This window comes from Rhinatrema bivittatum, chromosome 2, assembly GCF_901001135.1.
Source record: "Rhinatrema bivittatum chromosome 2, aRhiBiv1.1, whole genome shotgun sequence".
In the NCBI taxonomy this organism is placed as follows: domain Eukaryota; kingdom Metazoa; phylum Chordata; class Amphibia; order Gymnophiona; family Rhinatrematidae; genus Rhinatrema; species Rhinatrema bivittatum.
Window position 1 is genome coordinate 482,854,630 of NC_042616.1, and position 22,882 is coordinate 482,877,511.

The 22,882-nt window shown below is 45.0% G+C and overlaps 1 long non-coding RNA gene across 2 annotated transcripts in view; it reads right to left on the minus strand.

The window, feature by feature from the left end:
- LOC115086177 overlaps window positions 1-22,882 on the minus strand; it is an 82,046-nt gene that overhangs the window by 52,615 nt on the left and 6,549 nt on the right. Inside the window, exons 1-2 of one of the 2 annotated variants that reach the window (XR_003855127.1) lie at window positions 15,817-15,914; window positions 6,842-7,044 (exon numbers count right to left, since the gene is read on the minus strand). This is a non-coding gene — a long non-coding RNA (uncharacterized LOC115086177). Of the gene's footprint in view, window positions 1-6,841; window positions 7,045-15,816; window positions 15,915-22,882 lie in introns of those variants that run through there. The other variant, XR_003855125.1, reaches the window with a different exon arrangement.

The following is a 22,882-nucleotide window of genomic DNA, read 5'->3' on the forward strand; positions in this document are numbered from 1 at the left end:
TTTTTCTCAATTAACTCATGTTCCATTAACACAAAGGGCAGAATATAAGCAGATAACTCAGTTTCTCTGCAAGGTACTACAAGTGATTACAGATTCTAGTCAGCATATTTTTGAAAGAAAAAAATCTTTACTGTCCACACCCAATCAGATATAATATTACTCCCTGGGAATAATCACACTAATTTATGTAAACAGTAATGGTTGCAGGAATATAGGAACAAAGTTTAAAAAGGAAAACTAAATTCAGATTGGAAAATATTTTATAGAATGAGTCAACAAGTCCCCACAAGTCTGAAATTAGCGTGTTATAAGTCAGCTTTAAAGTACAGCATGAAAGTCCAAGATAAAATACAGCAAAGTAACTTCAGCAGAAATATGTGACAGAAAACAGTCACAATACGTGAAGACTGAAGGGTGGCCATTGGCCAATGTAATGCTGATTTTTAAAAAAGGTTCCAGGGATGATCCAGGAAAGTATAGATTGGTGAATGTAAAGTTGGGGCCAGGTCAAATATTAAAAGCTATTTAAAAAAAAGAAAAAAATCACTGGCCTTATATGTAGACATAGCTTAGTGGGGAAGAGTCAACATGGTTTCAGCAAAAGGAAGTTTTCCTTACCCATCTTTTATATTTTTCTGAAAATGTAAGTAAACATGAGACTAAAGGTGAGCCATTTGCTATAGTGTATTTGGATTTTCAGAAGTCATTTGACAAAGTCTCCCATGAGAGACTTCTCAGGAAATTAAAAAGTTACAGGACTGGAGGTAGTGACTTATTGTGGATTGTTCACTGGTTTAAAGACAGGAAACAGAGGGTAGGAGTAAATGGTCAGTTTTCCAAATGGAAAAAGTTCATTGGTAGAGTATCACAGGGATTGATACTGGGACCTGTGCTGTTTAACATATTTATAAATAATCTGGAGAAGGGAATGACGAGCCAAGTGATCAAATTTACAGATGCACAAAATTATTCAAAGTTGATAAAACAGCAGCAGATTGTGAGAAACTGCAGAAGAACCATGTGATACTAGGAGACTGGGCACCTGAATGGCAGGTAAACTTAATGTGGTAATGTACAAAGTGTTGTTACGCATGCCTCACCTTTTCAGGCGGACTCCAGATCCTGGCTCCTCTTTACTGGCAGCGATGGGCCGCCAGCTCCGACCTTGGGTTCCATCCAGTGCCTCCGGCCCTGCCACGCTACCCATTGTTGCCAGCCAAGATGTCCCTGTTTGTTAAGCCTCTCCGCATGGCCCGCAGAGAGACACTGCCATCATTAGTTTTTTTATAGGGCCCGTGGCGGGAACCTGGCCGTGGACCTGGCCGTGGACCTGGATGATGACATCATACTCTTCAGCATATAAAAGCTCAGGCCTCGCTCCATAGTGTTGCCTTTGCAAAAGGTCTCCTCATACTCCGAATACTCATTGCTGATCCTAGAATCGTCTCTTCGTTGTGTTCCTGATTCCTGTGGTTCCCGGTTCCTGTCTTCCTTGTTCCTGTTTCGTCTATGTGTTGGACTGACTCTTTGGATTTGACCACTGCTATGCCTGACTACTCCTCAGCTTCTCTCCAGCCCCGGACCTCCGCTACACCTGACCACTCTTCTACTTGTCCATGTCCTGACCTCTGCTATGTCTGACTACGCCTGCCTTCTCAGTGCCCTGACCATTGCCTTGATTGACTACGCCTGCCTTCTCCATGCCCTGACCATTGCCTTGAATGACTACGCTACAGACCTCTCTGTGTCCAGGGTTCTACGTTGCTTGTCACAACTTCCACTTGCCGCTGGCTCTGATCCTAGCCAGTCAGTGACGCCTTCTCTTGCCTATCCCCTGGATGTGGACTTACAAGGCATAGGCCTTTCTTTGCTTGAGCACCTCCAGTTACTCGTTGTTCCTTTGGCGCCTGAGTTCCAGTACCAAATCCAGTCCAGGGTAGGACTACGCCATCTACCGGCTGCTGTCTCTGGGCTGAATTACTTCTCATCTCTAACCACGAGGCCCACCTAAGTCCTGCTGGCCCCTACACCCAAAGGCTCAACTCGAGGGGAACGAGGGCTGGTATAGGTGAAGCTCCAGCGGCCTCTAGCTTCAGCCCACTCCACCTGCTGGCGGTGAGGACCCGAAGGTCCTTACCTATGGGTTGCGTCAACCCCACCTCGGCCCAAGGGTCCACCTCTGACGCAACAAGTGATGCACATAGGGAAATTAATCCCAACTATCAGTACACAAAGCTAGATTATTTATTGGGAGTAACCACTCAGGAAAGGTTCTTGGAGTCCTTGTGTACAATACATTGAAATCGTCAGCTCAGTGTGCAGCAATATAAAAAAAGCAAACAGATGATTAGGAATGATCCATAAAGGAATGGAGAACAAAAGGATAATATTATATTGCCTCTGTAATGAGCCATGGTGCAACTGCACCTTGAGTATTTTGTTCAGTTTTGGTTGCCCCACCTCAAAAAAGACATAGTAGAACTAGAAAAGGTGCAGCAGAGGGTGACAAAAATGACAAAGGGGATGTATGTGATGCCTATTTTTATATTTTGATTTCAAGAAAATGATCTTTATTCTAGTATTTTATATATTTTTCTTCTTTAGTTATTTTCTATTGAAACACAAAAGGTCTGTCAGAGCTTTTGTCTAAGTTCCCCAAACTGTCCTTTAAGGGGGCCATTTTTAAAACTCTGTGCATTGGAACAAAGTTTGCAGGTACTTTCTACCCATGGACTTTGCACCAATTTTCAAAGAGAAAGTATGAGGATAACTTTAAAAGATATGCGTGTGCACTCATATATGCATGAACATGGCTGTGCGCAGAGCTACCCCACTATTTTATAACCCATGAGTATCATAAACATGCAGGTTATAAAATACGCATATATCTACCCTGCAACATTAGTGCAAGTGATAGGTATGCGAAAATAGATATTCAAGTTAGCCAGATAAGTTCCGACTTACCCTGCTAAGTGGAGGCTTTGCCACTACTTAGTCGGATAAGTCTAGGGATTGAAACTTTCAAACCGGCACACATGCGCACATTTGCTCACATACCTCAGCCTGCACCCAAGGACCCAGCCATTTTATAACATACGCGCCCATGTAAAAAAATTGTCTGGCCACGTGCACATGTGCACCAAAAGTTTCAGTGGGAGCGAGCATGTGTGTGCAAATCACGCTTCTACTGTGTAAATCGGGGGATTTTAAAGGGGCACGGGCTGATGCTATTCCCAGTTTTTTACCAGTTCATCCCCAGTTCACCCCTCTAGTTTAATAGCCTTCACTCCCCCCCCCCCCCCATTTAGCCCCGACCTTTAAAACCCTGCAGATCTGCCTATTTTTCTTTATTTTTTAATTTACATATCATCCATAGCAGAACTAAAGTGTGGCAGTGGGCCTCGGCGCGTGCCAGATCACGTACGTATTTACCAGCACAACTCAGGTTCAAACCCCAAAATGGCCAAGCACTGCCCATGCCCCGCCCCTTTTCGAAAACCTTAGAGATGTGTACGCTCCGGGAGATATGCGCATATCTCAGCACCTTTTAAAATCCGCATGGCGCACGCGAACCCAACCTGTTCACACATCCCCCTAATTAATGCATGCATCGGGCTTTTAAAATTCACCTTTAAGAGCGCTATTTATTTATCTGGGGAAGTAAGATAGCCAAAGAAGTCTGAAACCTTTTGGCTAAGTAAGATAACTGGATAAATCTCAGACTTATCTTACTTAGGAGCTGATTCACTAAGGGTTTTTCCCATAGACACAAAATGGGAGAAAAACCTTCATGAACCTGGCCCATAGTTGTTAAACAGGGCCAGTCCTTCTATTAGGCAAACTAGGCGGTCGCCTAGTGCACCAAGATTTTTGAGGTGGCAAAATCCTGCCAGTGTGATATCTAGAAGGGAGCTGTACCACAGCCAATAATGTCAAAAAAGGGAGCGCTGTGCTGGAGCCACTGCCGCTGGTAGTTAAGTCAGGGGAGGGGGATAAATGATCAAAGTTTCACCTATGGGCATCAAATATGCTTGCACCAGCCTTGTAGAGATTTTACACGTCTATTTGAAATAGCACTTTCTCACTCGTAAGTCACTTTTTACACGTGTAGGTCTGTAAATTTTGTAACATTCCTGCAAGAAGGAAATTACTAGTTTACTAAATAGTCCACCAGTATGCCCAGTCCATGTTCACGTTATCGAGACTCTCCTGGCTCTTCAGCCTGAACTACCCCCAGTTCTCCCAGAGCCCCCACCCACTCAGTAGTTCAAAGTTCAACTGCCAGATTATAGTCCAGAGAAAAGAATCACTAGCACATTTCTCAAGTACTGTTCTCACTTCATTGGTTGCTTACGCGATGGCGTTCACATTTTAAGGTGCTATTGCTTATTCATAAATTATTATATCTGGACACAGTTTGTAACTGAAAGGAAAAAAAAAGTTCTGTTGTAACAACCCCCGCGAACTTTGAGATTTTCTGGTGGGCAATTCCTGGCTATTCCATCGTTGCATGAGTTTAAACATTATTTTGCTTGTGCCTGTGCTTTTACTTGCATAGGCCCAACCTTATAGAATGTTCTATGTGTGGAATTGAGGGAGGAAAGGGATATTAAAATATTTAGGAAGAAAGTTAAGGGTTTTTATTTTTCTGAAGCTTTCAAATCATAGGATGTTGATGCTTTATATTGTTTATGCATTCGTTTTGTGCATTTTATGCATGTTTCCCTGTGATCCTCACTGCACAAAGTGTGGGAGAGTGTGGAATATAAGAATTAGTAAATAAATAAATATAGATGTTTAATATCGTGTATGCCAGATAATGAGCAGGCGCAAATATACGCAAGTAAGCTGCCAAATCTACCCATGTAAGTCTCTTATAAAATAGCAATTTATATACGTAACTGCTAGCCCCACCCTGGAACACCCCAAAGCATCCCTTTTCTACACACGCAGATTTAACCAGGAACCCTAGTTACGAATGTATATTTCAGCTTTATAAAATAGAATATATGCGGGTGCATGCTATTTAAATTCGTTTATGCTCATTTTTCCAGGTGCTACCTTTAGAAACTTCTCCTTTATGTGTGTGCTTTCAGTTTGAAATGTGCTGCAGGTACAAAGTACCCATGGAAATTTGCACCTGCTGTTTGTGTGGTTGTTTTCCTCATGGAAATAAAGCCTGGGTAGGTTTGAAAATGCTATCTACCTTCATTATTTTCGTTCCTGACCTAAACATGTTCCTGGGAATACCTCCTCTAAATAAGGAAAAAAAATACTCTGTGCAAAAATGCACTGACTTTTAGCCACATTTTGGTATTGCCATTTTCAGACAATAACTCTCTATTTGAACCATGCAAAAGGTTTGGAAAATTGTCACCTATAATTCCTAATTACCAAGGCTCTTGAGCTCTCGGCTGGTAATCAGATGAATCAACATTCAAAGGATATTCAGCTTCCCAGATACATTAAGATTGAAGTATGTAGTTTTCTGGGGGGTTTTGTGTCTGACTTTTGGGCTGAATTTTCAAAGCCATTCATATGCAGAATCCTGGTTTTATTGGTGTAAATGGTTGCTATAAACTCAACCGGGCCTAAGTGCATGAAAAGTATGGGGCGGATTTTAAAAGGGTAATATACGCGCGTAACCCTTTTAAAAGCCTCCTGTGCGCGCCGAGCCTATTTTGTATAGGCTCGGCGATGCGCACAAGCCCCAGGACGTGCATATGTCCCAGGGCTTGAAAAAATGGGCGGGGAGTGGGTGGGCTGGGGCGGGGTCGGAGCCTCCAGGCACAGCAGCCATTTGCCGCTGTGCACGGGATCGCAGGCCGGCCGGCGCGTGCAACCTACACCTGCCCAGAGGCAGGCGCAACTTAAAAATTTAAAGTAAAGAGGGGGTTTTAGGTAGGGCTGGGGGGCTGGTTAGGTAAGGGAAGGGAGGGGAGGGGAGGGGAAGGTGGGGGGGGGCGGAGGGAACGGAGGAAGGCTGTGCGGCTCGGCGCGAGCGAGCTGCACAATTGTGTACTCCCTTGTGCGCGCCAACCCTGGATTTTATAACATGCACGCGGCTGCATGCACATGTTATAAAATCGGGCGTAGATTTGTGCTCGTCAGGTTGTGCGCACAAATCTACACCTGCTCGTAGTTTTTAAAATCTGACCCTATGTGCATAGCTACATTTCATGAACTGGAGAGAGGCATTATGGAGGATGGAGTTCTGGCAGAGTTGGGACTATGCACATAAGTTAACCTAAAAAATTACACCCTCTAAAGAGGAGGCATAACTATGTGTGAGTTAATCTGTATATGTACCAACATTTTCATAGCTAATTTATGCACATCTGCTTTGAAAATGTTGGCTGAAGGCTGCATATACAACTTACATGCAGACTTTAGCCCTACTTTCACAGTACAGTTTTAGTAACCAAAACTAGTGCAATCCCACTTAAGACCCTAAAAACATCTTAGAAATCTTATGTCTTTTATAATAATTAGTGATTTGAATAGATCAACAGATTCACCACTGTTCACATTGAATTTTTTTGCTTACCTTCAGTCATGTGATTCATAAATCAACAGCTGCAATGATCCAACTGTCATGATCCACAATTCAGAATTCACAGTTCTGAAATCTAGCGATTTGAGATTTTTTTAAATATGTTTAAGTCCAGAGCACTGATCAAAATTTGCATCACAGCCTATGGATTGTGGTTTATTATGGGGAAATAAATATATTTGGTCATATATTAGATTGTATTTCTTTCAGAGGTAAAGACAACTAAATCAGACCTATTAGTCTAAAAAGAATAGACATAGCAGAAAAAATTGTGACCCACTTACTCACCCATTGAATGATGCAACTAAACTTGATAACAAAACAATGACTTGCTTAAGAAGCTGACATTGGTTATCTTGAGCATTGTCCCCCTGCCATCTCCTTCATACCCCATGGCCAATTTTATTCTTCTGAAAGATGGGCAAGATTTACCTAGAATTCATTTCATTCTGTGCGTATAGCAAATATTTTGTTTAATCAGGCCTTCTCTCCTAAAATAAAAATCACAAAACAGAATGAAATAAAAATCAATAATTCAGATATTAATGGATCACAATCAATAAAAAAATACATTTCAGTGCATTTTCTCACAAGCAAAACCACCCAGAAAGAGTCAAAATAAGTAGTAGCTCTACTTCCATGCTTATCCTCACTACATGTTTATTTACTTATTTGTTTGATGCACTTATCATCCGTAACATCCAAACTTGTCAATATGTGCAGCTTACAAAATTAAACATACATAATCTTACACACATATAAACAGCAAGTAAACAATTGTTAATATTTAATGTACAAAAAAAAATCCACTACTATTCTGTAAATGAGTCATATAATCTCCTCCCTACCACTATGCATCCAAGAACTGCAAATGGCTAATCAAGAACTGCAGTTCACAGCTCACTTATCAGGTGGGTTCCACAGAACTTGAATCATGTGCTTGAAATTAAAACCTTGCAACATTGCTCTGCACCAAAATTAGCAGTTCATGACCCAGGAGCCACTGGGAAGGATTGAAAAATTATTTAGGGATCACAAATTTTTGATTCAGATCATTTCTAGAAAGCCCCCCTCCCCCATCTCTTCCAGCCACTCCGCTAAGGACACACAAACAAATGGAAAAAAACCACATGAAGCACATACTCCTATCATCTGAAGGTGCAGCAACTGGAATGTTTATGTCAGTGGATGACTACCTGACACATGGGACGTTCTCAGTTCCAGTTCTGACAAGCTCCTTTCAGCTACTTTGCCACCCACACAGCCTGAACTGCTTCCACCCAAACCCAGAGGTCAAGGAAAGATTTATTTTTTTTTTTCCCTTTGCTACTGCTATTCTTTTTTTTTTTGTATTTGCTGGGTAGGGCGTTATCACCTCTGAAAGTATGGCTACCTGTGATTAAGGGAGAGCTGCAGGCTGTGAGTGAGTGACAAGGTTTAAAGTACATGTTATTTCCTCTGCTTCCTCGCTGCTGTTGATGATCCATGATCCAGCACACCATGGCAAGGGATTCAGCTCCACTGACTGCTTCTTTCACACACAGCAAGAGAACAGTTATATGGTTAAAGGTGAAGATATTCTCGTAGCCTTGTATCTGGGTGAAAGCGATAAAAGCCTGCTTTTTCTGAAATACAAAACTTCCTATCAGAAAATGGTGAACTCAGGATCTTTGGGTTGGATTTAGGTACTTTGTCCTGGACCGCACAAACACTCTGTAGAAAATGTTGCAGAACAGGACAGTGAGTGGTTTTTGATGTCCAACATTTCAAGCCTATTTAGAATTTTTTCTTTAACTGGGGCACCCAGTACCAGCCCCTCCCTCCTTTTTCCCTAAGTCGGCCCTTCCCACAATTTGACGCACAAATATACAACACCCATCATAAAGAGACACAGACCACAGATTCAAATGTGGAACATTTATAAGGCTGTAGTTTTATTATAAAACAATAACAATTTGACATAACCTCACATGTTTGACCTCTCCCCCTCCATCCCCACTATGAGACACGTCCTGCACCGACACAAATTTGCAGAGTCGTTATTACCAGGGAGCGTTATCACTATGTACCCTGCCCTGGTCATTCGCGTTCCGGTCACAGGCCTCATACTGAGCAACCCTTCCAAGGCCTGATATCAGTCGCAAGGCCTTACATGTCAATTGCAAGCCAGACACCACCCTAGCTCATATTCTGTGGCTTTATGCAGTCAGCGTCTCATTGCGTGCTGGTCCGCAGAAACCCCTTCATCTCCCCCCCCCCCCCTGAGATTCAGACACCCGCCAAAGTTAAGCCTTCACCCCATGGAAGCATACTGGCATGTTTCCAAGGAGGGGAGGCACACCTTCCAACCAGCTGAGGCCTTTAGATAATTTTCCTTCTTATATTTCCTTAAACTCCAGAAAGCTGCTGATCAAAACCTTGAACAAGACATTTAAGAATATGGCCATACCCATCCTGAACAATTGAACACCATCCCTTTCAAACAGCTCAGTGCAGGAAAAGACTAACCATTTGTGGTGAATGTGCCACTGCCTACCACTAAGTAAAGAGACTGCTTTGCCCACCTCCAGATCCAAAATCTTTTATGAGCAAACTTGAAACGGCATGATTCTGAACCAAATCAGGAGGGATCCGGTCATCCAGGAAGTGATGAGAGCCAAGTCACATATCATAGTGTTTAACAAGAGTCAACAGGTAGACATTGTTGCCCCCAAGGTGGATGAGCAGAGTGCCTGGGTAATTGCAGGGTTGTTGAAAGTTAGCCAACAACAGACGTCAACAAGGTAAAAGTTCTGCTCAGCATAGCCTGACTTGCCAATCAACAGACTCTCAGGTGTGCAGGTCCACACAAACAGAACTCATGAAATGTATTGAATTGTGCTACTTCCTCAACCCTGGATATGAAAAGTGAAACAGAAACCAAACAGTCTGCATTCTTCCAGGAACACCTGCAGGAAATCAGTGTAATTATAAGCAGCATTTTAAAAGAGCACTTCCAGAGGTTACTGTCCTCACACCTTATTTATGAGACACAGGCAGCTGAGCACCATCTTCCAAGATGTTAAATGGCTTCAACCAGGAAGCCCGAGGCAATGACGCTACTAGCCGCACCTATCCTAAAGGCTTGCGTGCTATAGTGTTGTGGCTGGAGACCTGCTGCCTTGAGGATCTATCTGAAAATGGAGGCAAACTAAAAACGGCTAAGTGGGTAGAGATTCTTGAGAGCCAGGAAGTGGTAGGGGCATTTTGGAAAATGGCATCAACTGCGTCCAGAGCAAGGGGGTGCTCCTGGACCCCACTGACCACCAATGCTTACATTTAGAGGTACAGGAGGCTCCATGGGTGGGGTTTGGGGTGCCCCCCGCCAGCATATCAGGGTCTATTTTTTATAGCTGAGGCTTAGGGGTTTGGGGAATGGCTTTGGGGGGGGGGAACAAGACCCAAGGGATATTTTATTTGGAGTGGGAGGGGAAGGGATGGAGCTGATGGGGGTCTGCTTGGAAGGGAAGGTGATTTTTTAACACTGCAGGGATATTTTTAATGAAAAAGGAGAGGGGTTGTAGAAGCGAGCAGGCCATCCCTGCATGGTTTGCCTAGTACTTGTTTTTGCTTGGGGGGGGGGACCAGAGCCACCACAGAAGGTGATGGGGGGGTCTCCAAAGACCCCTGGGGTGATTTGTGAACTTTGGAGGTTGGCCTCTTGGCCCTTTAAATTTTCACATGGGACCATCAGGGAGCCACTTTAGCATCCTGATACGCCCCTGGGAAAATAACTACACCTCTCTAAGACATGATAAACTAACAGGGTTGACTTTTTTCTAAGTCAGTCGGGTTATTTTATTAACATGGAATTGCCTATGCATAAGCTGTTTTACATGCATTAGGCAATTTTATGCTTGAAAATTCATGCAAAGCAGCTTATTTCCATAAGCAGAGGAATACATTGAAAATGTCCACGATAAGTCGATATAGAGCGATAAATGGATTTTAATACACATTACACACTGTGTAATGCATGGTATCACCTTATCACAGGTTAGTACATCTAGACCTAAGTTAGCTGGATATGTAGCTTTTCCTTGGAAGGCCCCTCACTTATCCAGCTGTTTAGCTGGATAAACAGCTGGCCGACTAAGTGGCTTCCAGTCAGTATGAAGAATTTTCAGAATGCACCACTTACCTGGCTAAATCAGCACTTAACAGACTAAATGGCACTGAATATTGAACTCAAAATTTCTAGATACCATAAATGACTGCTTCATGGAACAGCAGGTCCTGGAACTGATGAAAGTAGGAGCAATTTAAAACCTAGTCCTCAGTGGAATGCTGAACCTGGTGCAAAGGGTAACAGTGGTGGGGCCGCTTAGCAATTGTAATCATAATGTAATAAAATTTGACATAATCATTGGAGGGAGAATATTAAGTAAAAGTACTGCAGAATTTATGATAAAATGAGAAAATTAAAAAAACACCGAAAGGAGTTGTTTCAAAGGTTAAAAGTTTGCATGAAGTGAAGACATAGTTTAAATATTACATATTGGATGCTCAAATTCCACGCATGAAAAATGGTCAAATGAAGATCAAACATAGTTAAACAGTGAGGTGAAAGAGGCAGTTTAAGATTAAAAGGACATCTTTTAGAAAATGGAAAGCAAATCCAAATGAAGAAAATAGGAAAGAGCATAAGCACTGGCAAGCTAAATATAAAACATTAATAAGGCAGGCGAAGAGAGAATTTGAAAAGAAATTTGTCATAGAGGCAAAACAAATAATAAAATCTTTTTTAAATACATTTAAAACAAGACGTCTGTGAGAAAGTCAATTGGATGCTAGATGACCAAGAGGTAAAGGGGGGTGCTCAGGGATGGCAAGGCCAGAGCAGAAAAACTAAATGAATTCTTTGTTAAGGATGTGCATTCGTTTAAAACAAAAGTACAAACTGACAAATAAGGTTAATTAATTTCCTTTGATGGGCCCCAAAGCGAATTGGGGACGCCCAAATGAAACAAACCTTATTCATTTGTTTTATGTTGAACCAATGCATTGGGCCTAGATCTAGGCCCAAAGCAGGGGCCTCGCCTATGGTATAGGCTGAGGGCCAAAGTAGGGTCTGTGGCCTATGCACAAGCAGGATGCTAGGCCCTTGGCCTAGACCTCACCTAGGGCATAGACTGAGGCCCAAAGCTGGGGCACAGCCTAGGCCTGAGATCAATGCCAGTGTCTTGTCAGAGGCACGGACTGACAATGGAGCCCGGCCGAGATCACTGAAAATAAAAAAAAATACCTGATCTATCAGGTAATCCGATGAAGGCCAGGTCCTAATGCTGGTGTTGCGTCCATCGGTCTCAAACAGCTTCGACCTTTGTGCTTCACCTTTCTCTCTGCTCTCCCCACTAGCCTCGGGAAGATGACTACTGCCGCATCTGTATGCCGCTCTCTCCGGCGTCCCCGGAACGGCAATGGCAAAGCCTCACGCCATGTTTCTCCTGAGGGCCTCCTAGGGTGAGCACGCGGCTTTATCCACGTCATGGCGGGAACCTCGGGGGTGTCCCCCTCGAGTAATGTCACGCCATCCAGGTAGTTAGCCTGCCCTTCGTTTGCTAACTATCGAGTTAGCAAGGATCGTGAATGGATGGAAAGCCTCCAGTCTGAGCTACTCTGCCGCTTCCTTGCTGCCGCTGGAAGCTTTCTCTGCCCTTCGGGGTATTTCTCTAACTTGAGTACCTGCTCCTCGGGGGCCCTTTGCTTTCTTTCAGGTGCCTATCTGGAATCAGGTACTTGCTCCTCGAGGGCCTGCTCTCCCTGGCTCGGTGCCTGTATACAACTACTTCTGCCTGCTGGGATCTCCACCTATACAGCTACCAATTTAGTGAGTAATCTAACATTGTCAGTCTCTCTTATCTTCAGCTCTGCTGCACTGGGAACCTGCATCTGGATCTCCCTATACTATCTCTGTGAAACGGGTCTCCTCTGCAGAGGACCCCTGGGCTGCTACCTCTGGATCACCTCACTACTGCCACCTCTGGTGGTACATCTCAGCTGTATAATAAAAGACAAATCTCTGTGTTTGTGTGTCTCGAGTCTAGCCTAGTACTGTGGTTCCTCACGGGGCTCCACCCCGTGGGCATGGTCATCTCCACAGTACCCAATAATCCACTCAAACACCTCAAAACCATAACAGCTGGGGCTTTAGCCTAGGCCAGGGCCACACCCAGGCCCAATGCTGCAATCCAACCTAGAGGCCGGGTCCTGACACTGGTGCCTCGGCCTAGGCTGGAGCCCGAGCTCAGGCCCAATGCCATGACCCAGGCCTAGGTCGGGACCTAGGCCTGACACCGGGACCTTGACAATGAGGCCGGGTCTCGACACCTGGGCTTCAGCCCAAGTTCAGGCTCAGGCCTCAGAGCCCAGGCTTGGGAGCTCCTCTTCTTGGTCCTCTTATTTCTTCGGCTCTTCAATGCAAATGATGGTATCCACTGGGGTTGTGTCAGAGTTAATTAACTCTGGTGCATTCATCCCAGTAGATAGTTTCATTTTCATGTGTGACTAAATGGTCAGCTTTCCCAGTGAAGAAAGGTAGACTATAGGGATGCACATTTGTTGCTCCATTTGTTTCATTTGTTTCGGCTTGGATAGTGTGCGCACCAAAATGGATGGTTGGAGAGTATATATGTGCCAACTACATACACGCACACCATCCGTTTTGGCGTGCCTACTATCCATTCATGAGATACACACCTATTGCTGAAACTAATGAAATGAATAAAGTAATGAATACACATCCCTATAATGGAGTGCCCTAGGGTTCTACATTGGGGCCAATACTGTTGAACATATTCATAAATGATAGGAGTGATCAGGATACAGATTTTCATTTTGATTCATCCAGTTTCATTGGGGAAGAGGGTGGTTTTGGCCAAATTTCATTTTTAATGAATTTTATCTTTTTTTCTAGTTTATTTGTATTGGAAATTAGCACACTTTATTGATAAATTGTGTGTACTATATCAAATACTATACACTATTTACAAATATTTTCTAAAATGAATAAACCCATGCATTTTTTGGCTTTCTGGAGCCATTATTGATTTGTTTTGGATTTAAAGAAAGAAACCAAAGAAGGCCAGTTTCAGATCAGATTCCGTATTCATTTAAAACAAATGCACATTCCTAACAGATGATTATAAAATCATGCGTGGATGGAACAGATGAATAGGAGATGGTTATTTACCCTTTTAAATAGTACTAAGTCTAGGGGAAACTCCATAAAACTCACAGGTAGGAGATTTAAAACTAATTGGAGAAAGCATTTTTTTTTTCACTCAATGGATAATCATGCTGAGGAATTTGTTGCCAAAGGACATGGTGAAGACTCCTATCATAGCGGGGTTAAAAAGATGCTTGGACAAGTTCTAGAAGGAAAAGTCCATAAATTATTATTAACCAGGTAGATTTAGCCAGCAAGAAGGAATGGATCTACTCTTAGGGATCTTCCAAATAATTTATGATCCAGATTGCCCACGACCTAAAACAGAAGGCTCAATAGAGTTCTGGACTAACTCTGTATGTTCTTAAGTTAAACAGGCAGTTTTCCTGAGAAAACCTACACACTTACATTTGGCAATTCAAAAGTATGTGCCTAAGTGTAAATGTCTGCCCAACCTTACCCCTAGGAGCACTTTTTCATAATGTAGGCAAAGCCTCACACATAATGGCAGTGCACATGTAAGCTCACCTGCATGTACGGCGGGCAATTCTCGTAAAGTCTTTTTGAGTAAAGCAATGATTTACTCATGGAAATGACTGAAAATTGCCCTTCCTAAGCACACACTATGCCAAATTAGGGTCATGATAGCGGGACTGTTTCCATGTCTCTTGTAAGTAACTGGTCTAGCTATCTTTTGTTATTGCTTATACTAAAATGCTTTGACACATGTGCTATTGGGTAGGATCCACGTTTTTTATCATTGACTCATGTTTGTTGAGTAGTCCAAAGCTATGACGTCTGTTTATAGCTCCTGAGTAGAGCTGGTGAAAGCACTAGACAGACAAAGCAAATGACTAGAGTTCAGCAAATTCAGGGGGCGGCAGCCTATTACTTCTATTGGCCCTACTCCAATGGCACATTTCAGCAGCAAAGTAACCTCAGGTCTCTTGGCTGCTAGTAGGTAATAGTACCACCTTCTTCCCACCCCCATGGCTGGAAGAGGAAGTTGTGCTGCTTGGGCTGCGGGAGCAGGAAAAAGAGGTTCAATTGCAACGGCATTAGGCAACAGGAAGGGCATTAGCCCCATGGGCTGGAAGAAAGGATTCCCGAGGTGGAGCAGCGTCAGCCAGCCTTCACGGACAAAGACAGCAGTGACAGAAGAGGCACAGGAGCAATGTGAGCAGCCTGGATGGTCCAATAGAGAAGCGGCATTGGCTGGGCACACACAACAGTGGAAGGAAGAGAGGAATGGTGTTGGCTGAGCTCACATGACAGAAGGAAGAGAGGAGTGGCATTGGCTGGGCCTGCATGGATGCAAACAGGAGAGAGAGAGAGAGAGAGAGAGGAGGTGTCAGGACCATGGGGTATGCCCAAGAAAGCTGCTACTGCTTCTGCTTACGCATTCCAGGAGGAGGAAGAGAGAGAGAGAGAGAGTTGAGTAGAACATGAATATGCATGTGTGCATATATGAGAGAGAGAGAGAGAGAGCATGAGTCTGTGAGAGAGTATGAGCATGTGTGTGTGAGAGAGAGTATGAGTGTGTGTGTATGAGAAAGAGCATGAGTGTATGTGTGTGAGAGAGCATGAATGTGTGTGTGCATGTGTCTATGAAAGCACATGTGTGAAATCATTTGTGAAAGTGTGTATGTTTGTGTGTGTGAATGCATGCATGTGTGTGTATGTCTGTGAAATTGTGTGTGTCTGCAAGTGTGAAAGCATGTGCGTATGTGAGAGAGAGAGGAAAAAGTTTGAGCCCTTCCCCCTCCCCTCACCAATGAACGAAAATGTGACAGGAAATCAAAAGTTCCCACATATTAAAAGCAGGGAGTGGTATCGTCAAGCGGTCAGTGGTTGATTCACAGCCAGAAGAAGACACCAGGAAGCTTTTGGCTATGCACTAGTGACTTTATTTATAGTGAGATGTGATGTTTAACACAAAATGGCGTCCAGCCTTTAAGTCAGTATAACAGTGCACTGTAAAGTAACCCAAGACTGAATAGTTCTCAGTTCAAGAAGAAAACACACTCAAGTACAGTCCTTACATAAGTTCACCCACCTCACAGGTAACAGGTCCAGGCATATGGGAACTCCTGCTCTCCTCCCAGGGGCTCCAATAAGCATCTATGCCCTTAGGTCTTATGCTCCAGGGCTGGGTTCTTTCCTCTTCCCATAATCCCTTGGGGTGCTCCAGCTTAAAGAGGACCAGGCAGGTTACCTGAGGTAAGGTAAATTGAGGAAGTTGTTTACGCACTCCCCTCACACAGGGGAATTTTTAAAATCCTTATTATTGTTTGAAATATTTTATTTATCCTGCTTTTCCTCTATTTGTTAGCTGTTTTGAAATATTTTTTATTAGTATGGTTTTACTGTTATGATTGTTTTATGTTTCTTGATATTGTTTCATGTTTTATGAGGCAGTTTTTCCAGTGTTGCACTTCATATGGAGTCTAGCTTGCTGCAGTTTCCAGTTCAGTTTTTTTCTGCAGATTTCTATTTATACTTTATGGTCTCTTTATTCTGTATTTGGTGAGGGTCTGACTGTGTTTTGCATGTACGACCATGGTGAGGTATTCTGTTATCATGAGGTTTCTGTGTAGGGATATATAGCAGCCTGACTTATTCTGTTATCCTAATAGGAAAAGTATTGGTGTTTTAGAGCCTTTTGTAATATTTGCAGTGTTGTCTTCTCATAGGTAGGGTTGTTACTGTTTGAGTGCTGGTAGTTGGTACTCTTTTGGTACATAGCAATTGTAAATCAGTTTACTCATGGCTTTCTGAGGGCCAGGCTCATACCAACACATGTTGTAATAGGACTAATACAAGTCCAGATATTGAGAGGAATAATATACTATTATAAGTCTTTCTATTAATCTTTCTGTTAACCTCCCTGGTTACAATCAGAAAAACTTACAATAGGCCTAAAGCCATATGAGTTCCAAGCATCTCTTTTCCAGGGTTTTCTGGTTGGCACCACAATAGTGCATGTAAATATAATATATACAGAATATTGTGACCTTTTTTACCTGAGAATCTCTTTCGTGTAAAATCTATATACATGCATAATTTTTAATTGTGTGTGGGGCGGTCTGTGATGAGGGGAACAGAGGGGTGCGCAAGGCTGTAAGATTAACCTAGGGCACCAAATACCCTTGCACCGGCCCTGCCCTGAGGAAAGAACCCAAACAGATAATACTTTTCAGATATTAGTTAGTTGTTGGCTAAAGGGTAGCACTTGAAGAAGCTCTAGAGACAGTTGCCTTTTCTTTCTTGGCCAAAAGACACTGCTGCATCATTGCAGTAAACAGAAACATGGAGGTAATCTGCACAGAGTGGCAATTATTACCATAAGAAAATTGCTGGGCAGACTGAATGGACCATTTGGTCTTCTTCTGACATCATTACTATGTTACTGTTGCGGTCCTGGCCGCGAGCACCGCGACCAGGCCCTTACCTCCTTGTTCCCGGACCTGCTCCCGCCTCCATAGCCCTGGCTTGCGGCCTGTTTGGCGGCATCCCCGTTGGGGCTGCGCCACCGCGAAGGTGCGTGAAGACGCCCTGCTCCTAGGCACGCGCGCATGCCACTTGGGCGCCTTTCTAGCCCATTTCCGCCAGTGGTGACTCCGCCCAGTTCCTGACGTCAGATGCCGCGGCCTTGATAAGCCTGTCCGCGGCCATCCAGTCCTCACCTTGCAACGGGTTAGCTTCCCAGTTTCCTGTTGCGCTGTGCCCCGGAGTGACTCTCTTGGCTTCGTCGCTCCGTTCCTGCTACAGTACCTGCTTGGTTCCTGTCTGCTTGCTACAGTACCTGCTTGGTTCCTGTCTGCTTGCTACAGTACCTGCTTGGTTCCTGCCTGCCTGCTACAGTACCTGCTTGGTTCCTGTTTACCTGCTACAGTTCTTGCCTGGTTCCAGTACTCGAGTCTTGCTACAGTTCCTGCCTGGTTCCAGTACCTGAGTCCTGCTACAGTTCCTGCCTGGTTCCAGAACCCGTACCCAGTTACAGTATTGCTACTGTCCTAGTCTGGTTCCAGTTACCTGTCATCCACAACCCACCTAAGTCCCAGCGGCCGGGACCCTATGGGCTCCTCCCGGGGGGGCTTCGGCTTCCAAGGGTGAAGCCACCTAAGTCCCAGTGGTTGGGTTCCTCCGGGCTCCTCCCGGGGGAGTACCAGCTTCCAGGGTGAAGAGCATCTACGTCCCGCCTGAACAACTGCCTCCCAGCCTGCTATTCATTAGAGACATTGACCATCTATTCCCAGTCTCCAGCAGGTCGGCCCAAGGGTCCACTAAACTGAGACTCCCACAACAGATTGCAAGGCCATGGACTCGGCGGATGCACCTGCTCCCTCGGATCTGCCCGGGATGGCCCAGCAGATGCTACAGCACCAGAGCTGCATTGAGACTTTGGCAGCCACGGTGGAATGGCTATCCTCGTGCCTGGAGTCCTTGCCTCCCGCTGGCAGGGCCCTCAAGGGTCACGGCTCTTCGGTGACTCAGTTACCGGCACCCTCCCGCAACGCTGGTGATTTAAGGACCTGCCGCGGCTTCCTGAACCAATGTTTTGTACGGTTCTCCCTGTTGCCTTGGCAGTTTCCCTCGGATGCGGTGAAAGTGGCATATATCTTGTCCTTGCTCGATGGGAAAGCCTTGATATGGGCTTCTCCCCTTTGGGAAAACAATGATTCTTCGCTAACGGATTTACAACTGTTCATCATGAACTTTTGCCAAGCCTTTGATGAGCCCGTCCGAGTAGCCACGGCTACGTCTGATCTGCTGCAACTTCGTCAGGGGGCACGCTCCTTGGCAGATTTCGCAATGGAGTTTCGGACTTTAGCCCAGGAAGTAGGTTGGCAAGATGGTAGTCTTAAGGCCATCTTCCTGGAAGGCCTCTCCGGACGCATTAAAGATGAGATTGCGGCTCGAGATCTGCCGGAGGACCTCAACGCCTTGATTGAGATGGCTGCTCGCATTGACCGCCGCCTACAGCAACGGGCCAAGGAGCAGCGCTCCTCTTGCCACAGTCTGGCTCGTGGGCCGAGACCTGCGCCCTCTCCTAAGAGTTCTCGTCCAGACGCTCCTACCTGTGAACCCATGCAGCTGGGACGGGCCCCGCTTTCTGCTGAAGGAAGACAACGTCGCCGTTCATTGAAGTTGTGTTTATATTGTGGCCAGATGGGCCACTTCTTGGCACGCTGCCAGGAGCGTGCGGAAAACACCAAAGCCTAGGAGGTTGGGAGGAGCTCCTCCTAGGCGGTGCTACAGCTCCTCAATGTACAGTTCCTGTTATTCTGGAATACCCCGGAGGATCCTTTGAGATGATGGAGTTCCTGGATTCCGGAGCCGGAGGTAATTTCATCCTGCATGACCTAGTCTCCCAGTTGCGGATTCCTATGCATAAACGGGAGCTCCTGTTACGAATTACCTCTATGCAGGGGATGCTCCTTCCTGGTCCCATCCAGATGTCCACGGCACCCATTACGGTCCGCATCGGGGCAATCCATTTGGAGGAGATAGCCTTCCTAGTGTTGGATAAGGCTGTCTACCCTGTGGTGCTAGGGTTGCCGTGGTTACAGAAACACTCGCCCACAATTCAGTGGGATACGCTACAGATTGTTAAGTGGAGTCCCTTCTGCCTGGCTAATTGTATGAAAGTGCCTAAGACTCCTGCACTTCCGTTGATGCACTCTGCCGTGGGTCCCCCTGCACCTTATGAGGACTTCACGGATGTATTCTCCAAGACCAAGGCGGAGATCCTTCCGCAGCATCGTCCGTATGACTGTGCTATTGATTTGCTACCTGGTACTATGCCCCCTCGAGGAAGGGTTTATCCCTTATCTATACCTGAGACCTGTGCCATGTCCGAGTACATTGCAGAGAATTTGGCCGAGGGGCTTATTCGCCCGTCGAAGTCGCTTGCAGGGACAGGCTTCTTTTTTGTCATCAAGAAAACGAAAAAAAAAGAAAAGAGAAAAAAACGAGTTTTTTTCTCTTTTCGATTGTAAAGCTTGTTGCTGATTTACTGTTGATTGTGAACCGAGGTGATGTTATTAACGTGCCGCGGTATATAAAAAAACTTTGAAATAAATAAATAAATAAAATAAAGAAAGATGGTTCACTGAGGCCGTGTATAGACTATCGAGGCCTAAATTTGATTACCAAGCGAGACCGCTACCCGCTCCCGTTAATCCCGGAGCTCCTTGATCGGCTTCAAGGAGCGAAGATTTTCACAAAGTTGGACTTGGACCAAAGTATATCTTGGACCCCATGGACACCATGTATATCTTGGACCCCATGAGCATACAATTTGGTCAGAATCTGTCCCGGAGATGAGTGGAAGACCGCGTTTAATACCCGAGACGGGCATTACGAGTACCTCGTGATGCCTTTCTGCTTATGTAGTGCCCTGGCAGTGTTCCAGAACCTGATGAATGAGGTGTTACGGGACCTTCTGAACACCTGCGTAATTGTTTACCTCGACGACATGTTAGTCTACTCCCAGGACCTGCCGTCACACCGTCAGCATGTCCGTCAAGTGCTCCAGATATTTAGGGAACATGGCCTGTACGTGAAACTGGAAAAGTGCAGCTTTGAGAAGACCTCCCTGCCGTTCCTAGGCTACATAGTCTCTGCAGCAGGCTTTCAAATGGATCCTGAGAAAGTGGTGGCTATTAAGAATTGGCCCCGGCCGAGGGGTCTTAAAGCGTTGCAACGCTTCCTCGGCTTTTCCAATTTCTACAGTCACTTTATTCCCAATTACTCTTGTATTGTGGCTCCGTTAACTGCCCTCACCCGAAAGGGGGCTAATGCAGTGGATTGGCCAACTTCTGCCTGCCAAGCTTTTGAGGCCCTCAAAGAAGCCTTCTTATTAGACACCTGCCTTCGTCATCCGGATCCCAGCCGGCCCTTCGTGGTGGAGGTTGATGCCTCCAATGTGGCCGTAGGGGCCGTACTGAGCCAGTACTCTGATGCTGGACAGCTGTTGCCCTGTTCATATTTCTCAAGGAAATTCACCCTGGCAGAGAGCAACTACTGTGTTGGTGACAAAGAGTTGCTAGCCGTGAAACTTGCCCTGGAGGAATGGAGACAGTGGTTGGAGGGAGCCAACCATCCGCTTACGATTTACATCGATCACAAAAACCTAGCGTTCTTGAAGCAAGCCCAACGCCTGAATCCAAGACAAACCCGGTGGTCGCTGTTTTTTGATCGGTTTGACTTTACCTTACGCTACCGACCCGGCTCTAAGAAAGTTCGAGCTGACGCGCTTTCACGCTCTTCTGAGGTCGAAGAGACTCCTGACACACCTCAGTATATCTTGGACCCCATGAAAGTAAGTCTTGCTTCAACCTTGGTGCCCTCCCAAAGGAAGACCGTCGTTCTGCATAGCTCCTGAAGAGCAGTTCTCGCTTGGGCCCATGACTCCCTCACTGGGGGTCATGCTGGCTGGAAAGGTACTTTAGACTTGTTAAACCATTTCTACTGGTGGCCAACGGTGAGACAGGACGTCCAAGCTTTTGTGGGCTCATGCCCTACTTGTGCTGTTCAAAAGCCGCTCATCAGGAAGCCCAGGGGCTTGTTGCAACCATTGCCCATCCCAGTGGAGCCTTGGACACACATCTCCACTGATTTCATCATGGATCTTCCTGCCTCCGAGGGTAATTCGGTCATCTGGGTAACCATGGACCGATTTTCCAAGATGGCACACTTTGTTCCCTTGCCAAAACTACCTTCTGCCCCTGACCTGGCTAGCCTGTTCGCTCAGCATATCTTTAGACTTCACGGTCTCCCGCAGGATATAGTCTCCGATCAAGGACCACAATTTACAGCTCACTATTGGAAAGCCCTATGCAAACGCTTCAATGTGCAACTTAGTCTTTCCTCTGCGTTCCATCCTCAGAGTAATGGGCAACCGGAATGAACCAATCGAACCCTGAAGACTTTTCTCCCTGCCTTTGTGAACGAACGACAAGATAATTGGTCCAATCTACTCCCATGGGCGGAGTTCTCATATAATAATCACATGTCTGCCTCCTACAGTTCCTGCTTGGTTCCTGTTTACCTGCTACAGTTCTTGCCTGGTTCCAGTACCCGAGTCTTGCTGCAGTTCCTGCCTGGTTCCAGTACCCGAGTCTTGCCTCCCGGCCTGCTATTCATTAGAGACATTGACCATCTATTCCCAGTCTCCAGCAGGTTGGCCCAAGGGTCCACTAAACTGAGACTCCCACAACAGTTACTACTGACATAATATCTCTAGAAATATGAGATAAACTGATCATTCACTGGGAAGAGTTGAATATGCAGAAAGAAAAAGAAAGCCATTGTGTGGAAAAAAAATGCTTCAAGATTTAGGCAATTAGACAATAATTCTACAAGCAATGGGTGTTTGATTCACTAGGGGGTTTGGTAGCTGAAAATTATTGTTTATGATGTTGCTGTTCCTAAATTTTCAGACATAAATGTGCAACATTAATCATTTGGCTCATATTAACCTTTCGGTCCCTATCATCCGGCAAATCTGTCACTGGCAGCCCAAGGATTTTATATAGTCTTCAAAAGTGCAGAAGTTGCAGAGGGTTAAATATACACAACTGAGGCTGTTTAGAGAAATCACAGGAAGTATGCCAAGAGGAGGAGACAAGCAAAAAAAGAGAAGAATGTGTGTCTATCCTTTTGACTGATTGGTTTGATTAATTAACACCTACACATGTAGGTGTTACTGATGTTTATTTATACAAACTAATAGCAAAAGAGTTTTAGGGATCCTGGTAAATGGTACATTCTACCAAGGCTGCCTGAAAGTTACCGCTGTTACTATAGTCTGGTCCTACTCCCTGGGATAGTAACTTTGAAATGGCCGTGTGGGCGCACATGTATGCACATTTGCTGGCTCGCATCCAGAGATGCAGCCATTTTAGAACAAACATACGTGTGTATATGCACGCATGGTATAAAATAGAATGAACGTGTGCTCATGTGTGTGCAATTTTAAGTAGGATCATCCCTATGTGCACAAATGCTGCTTCTACCACATAAGTGGGATGATTTTAGTACACACGCACGCCAACGCAGTTATCAGTTTTCACAGGTCGTTCCCAGTCCGCCCAGGTAAGGGACAGGACTTCCTA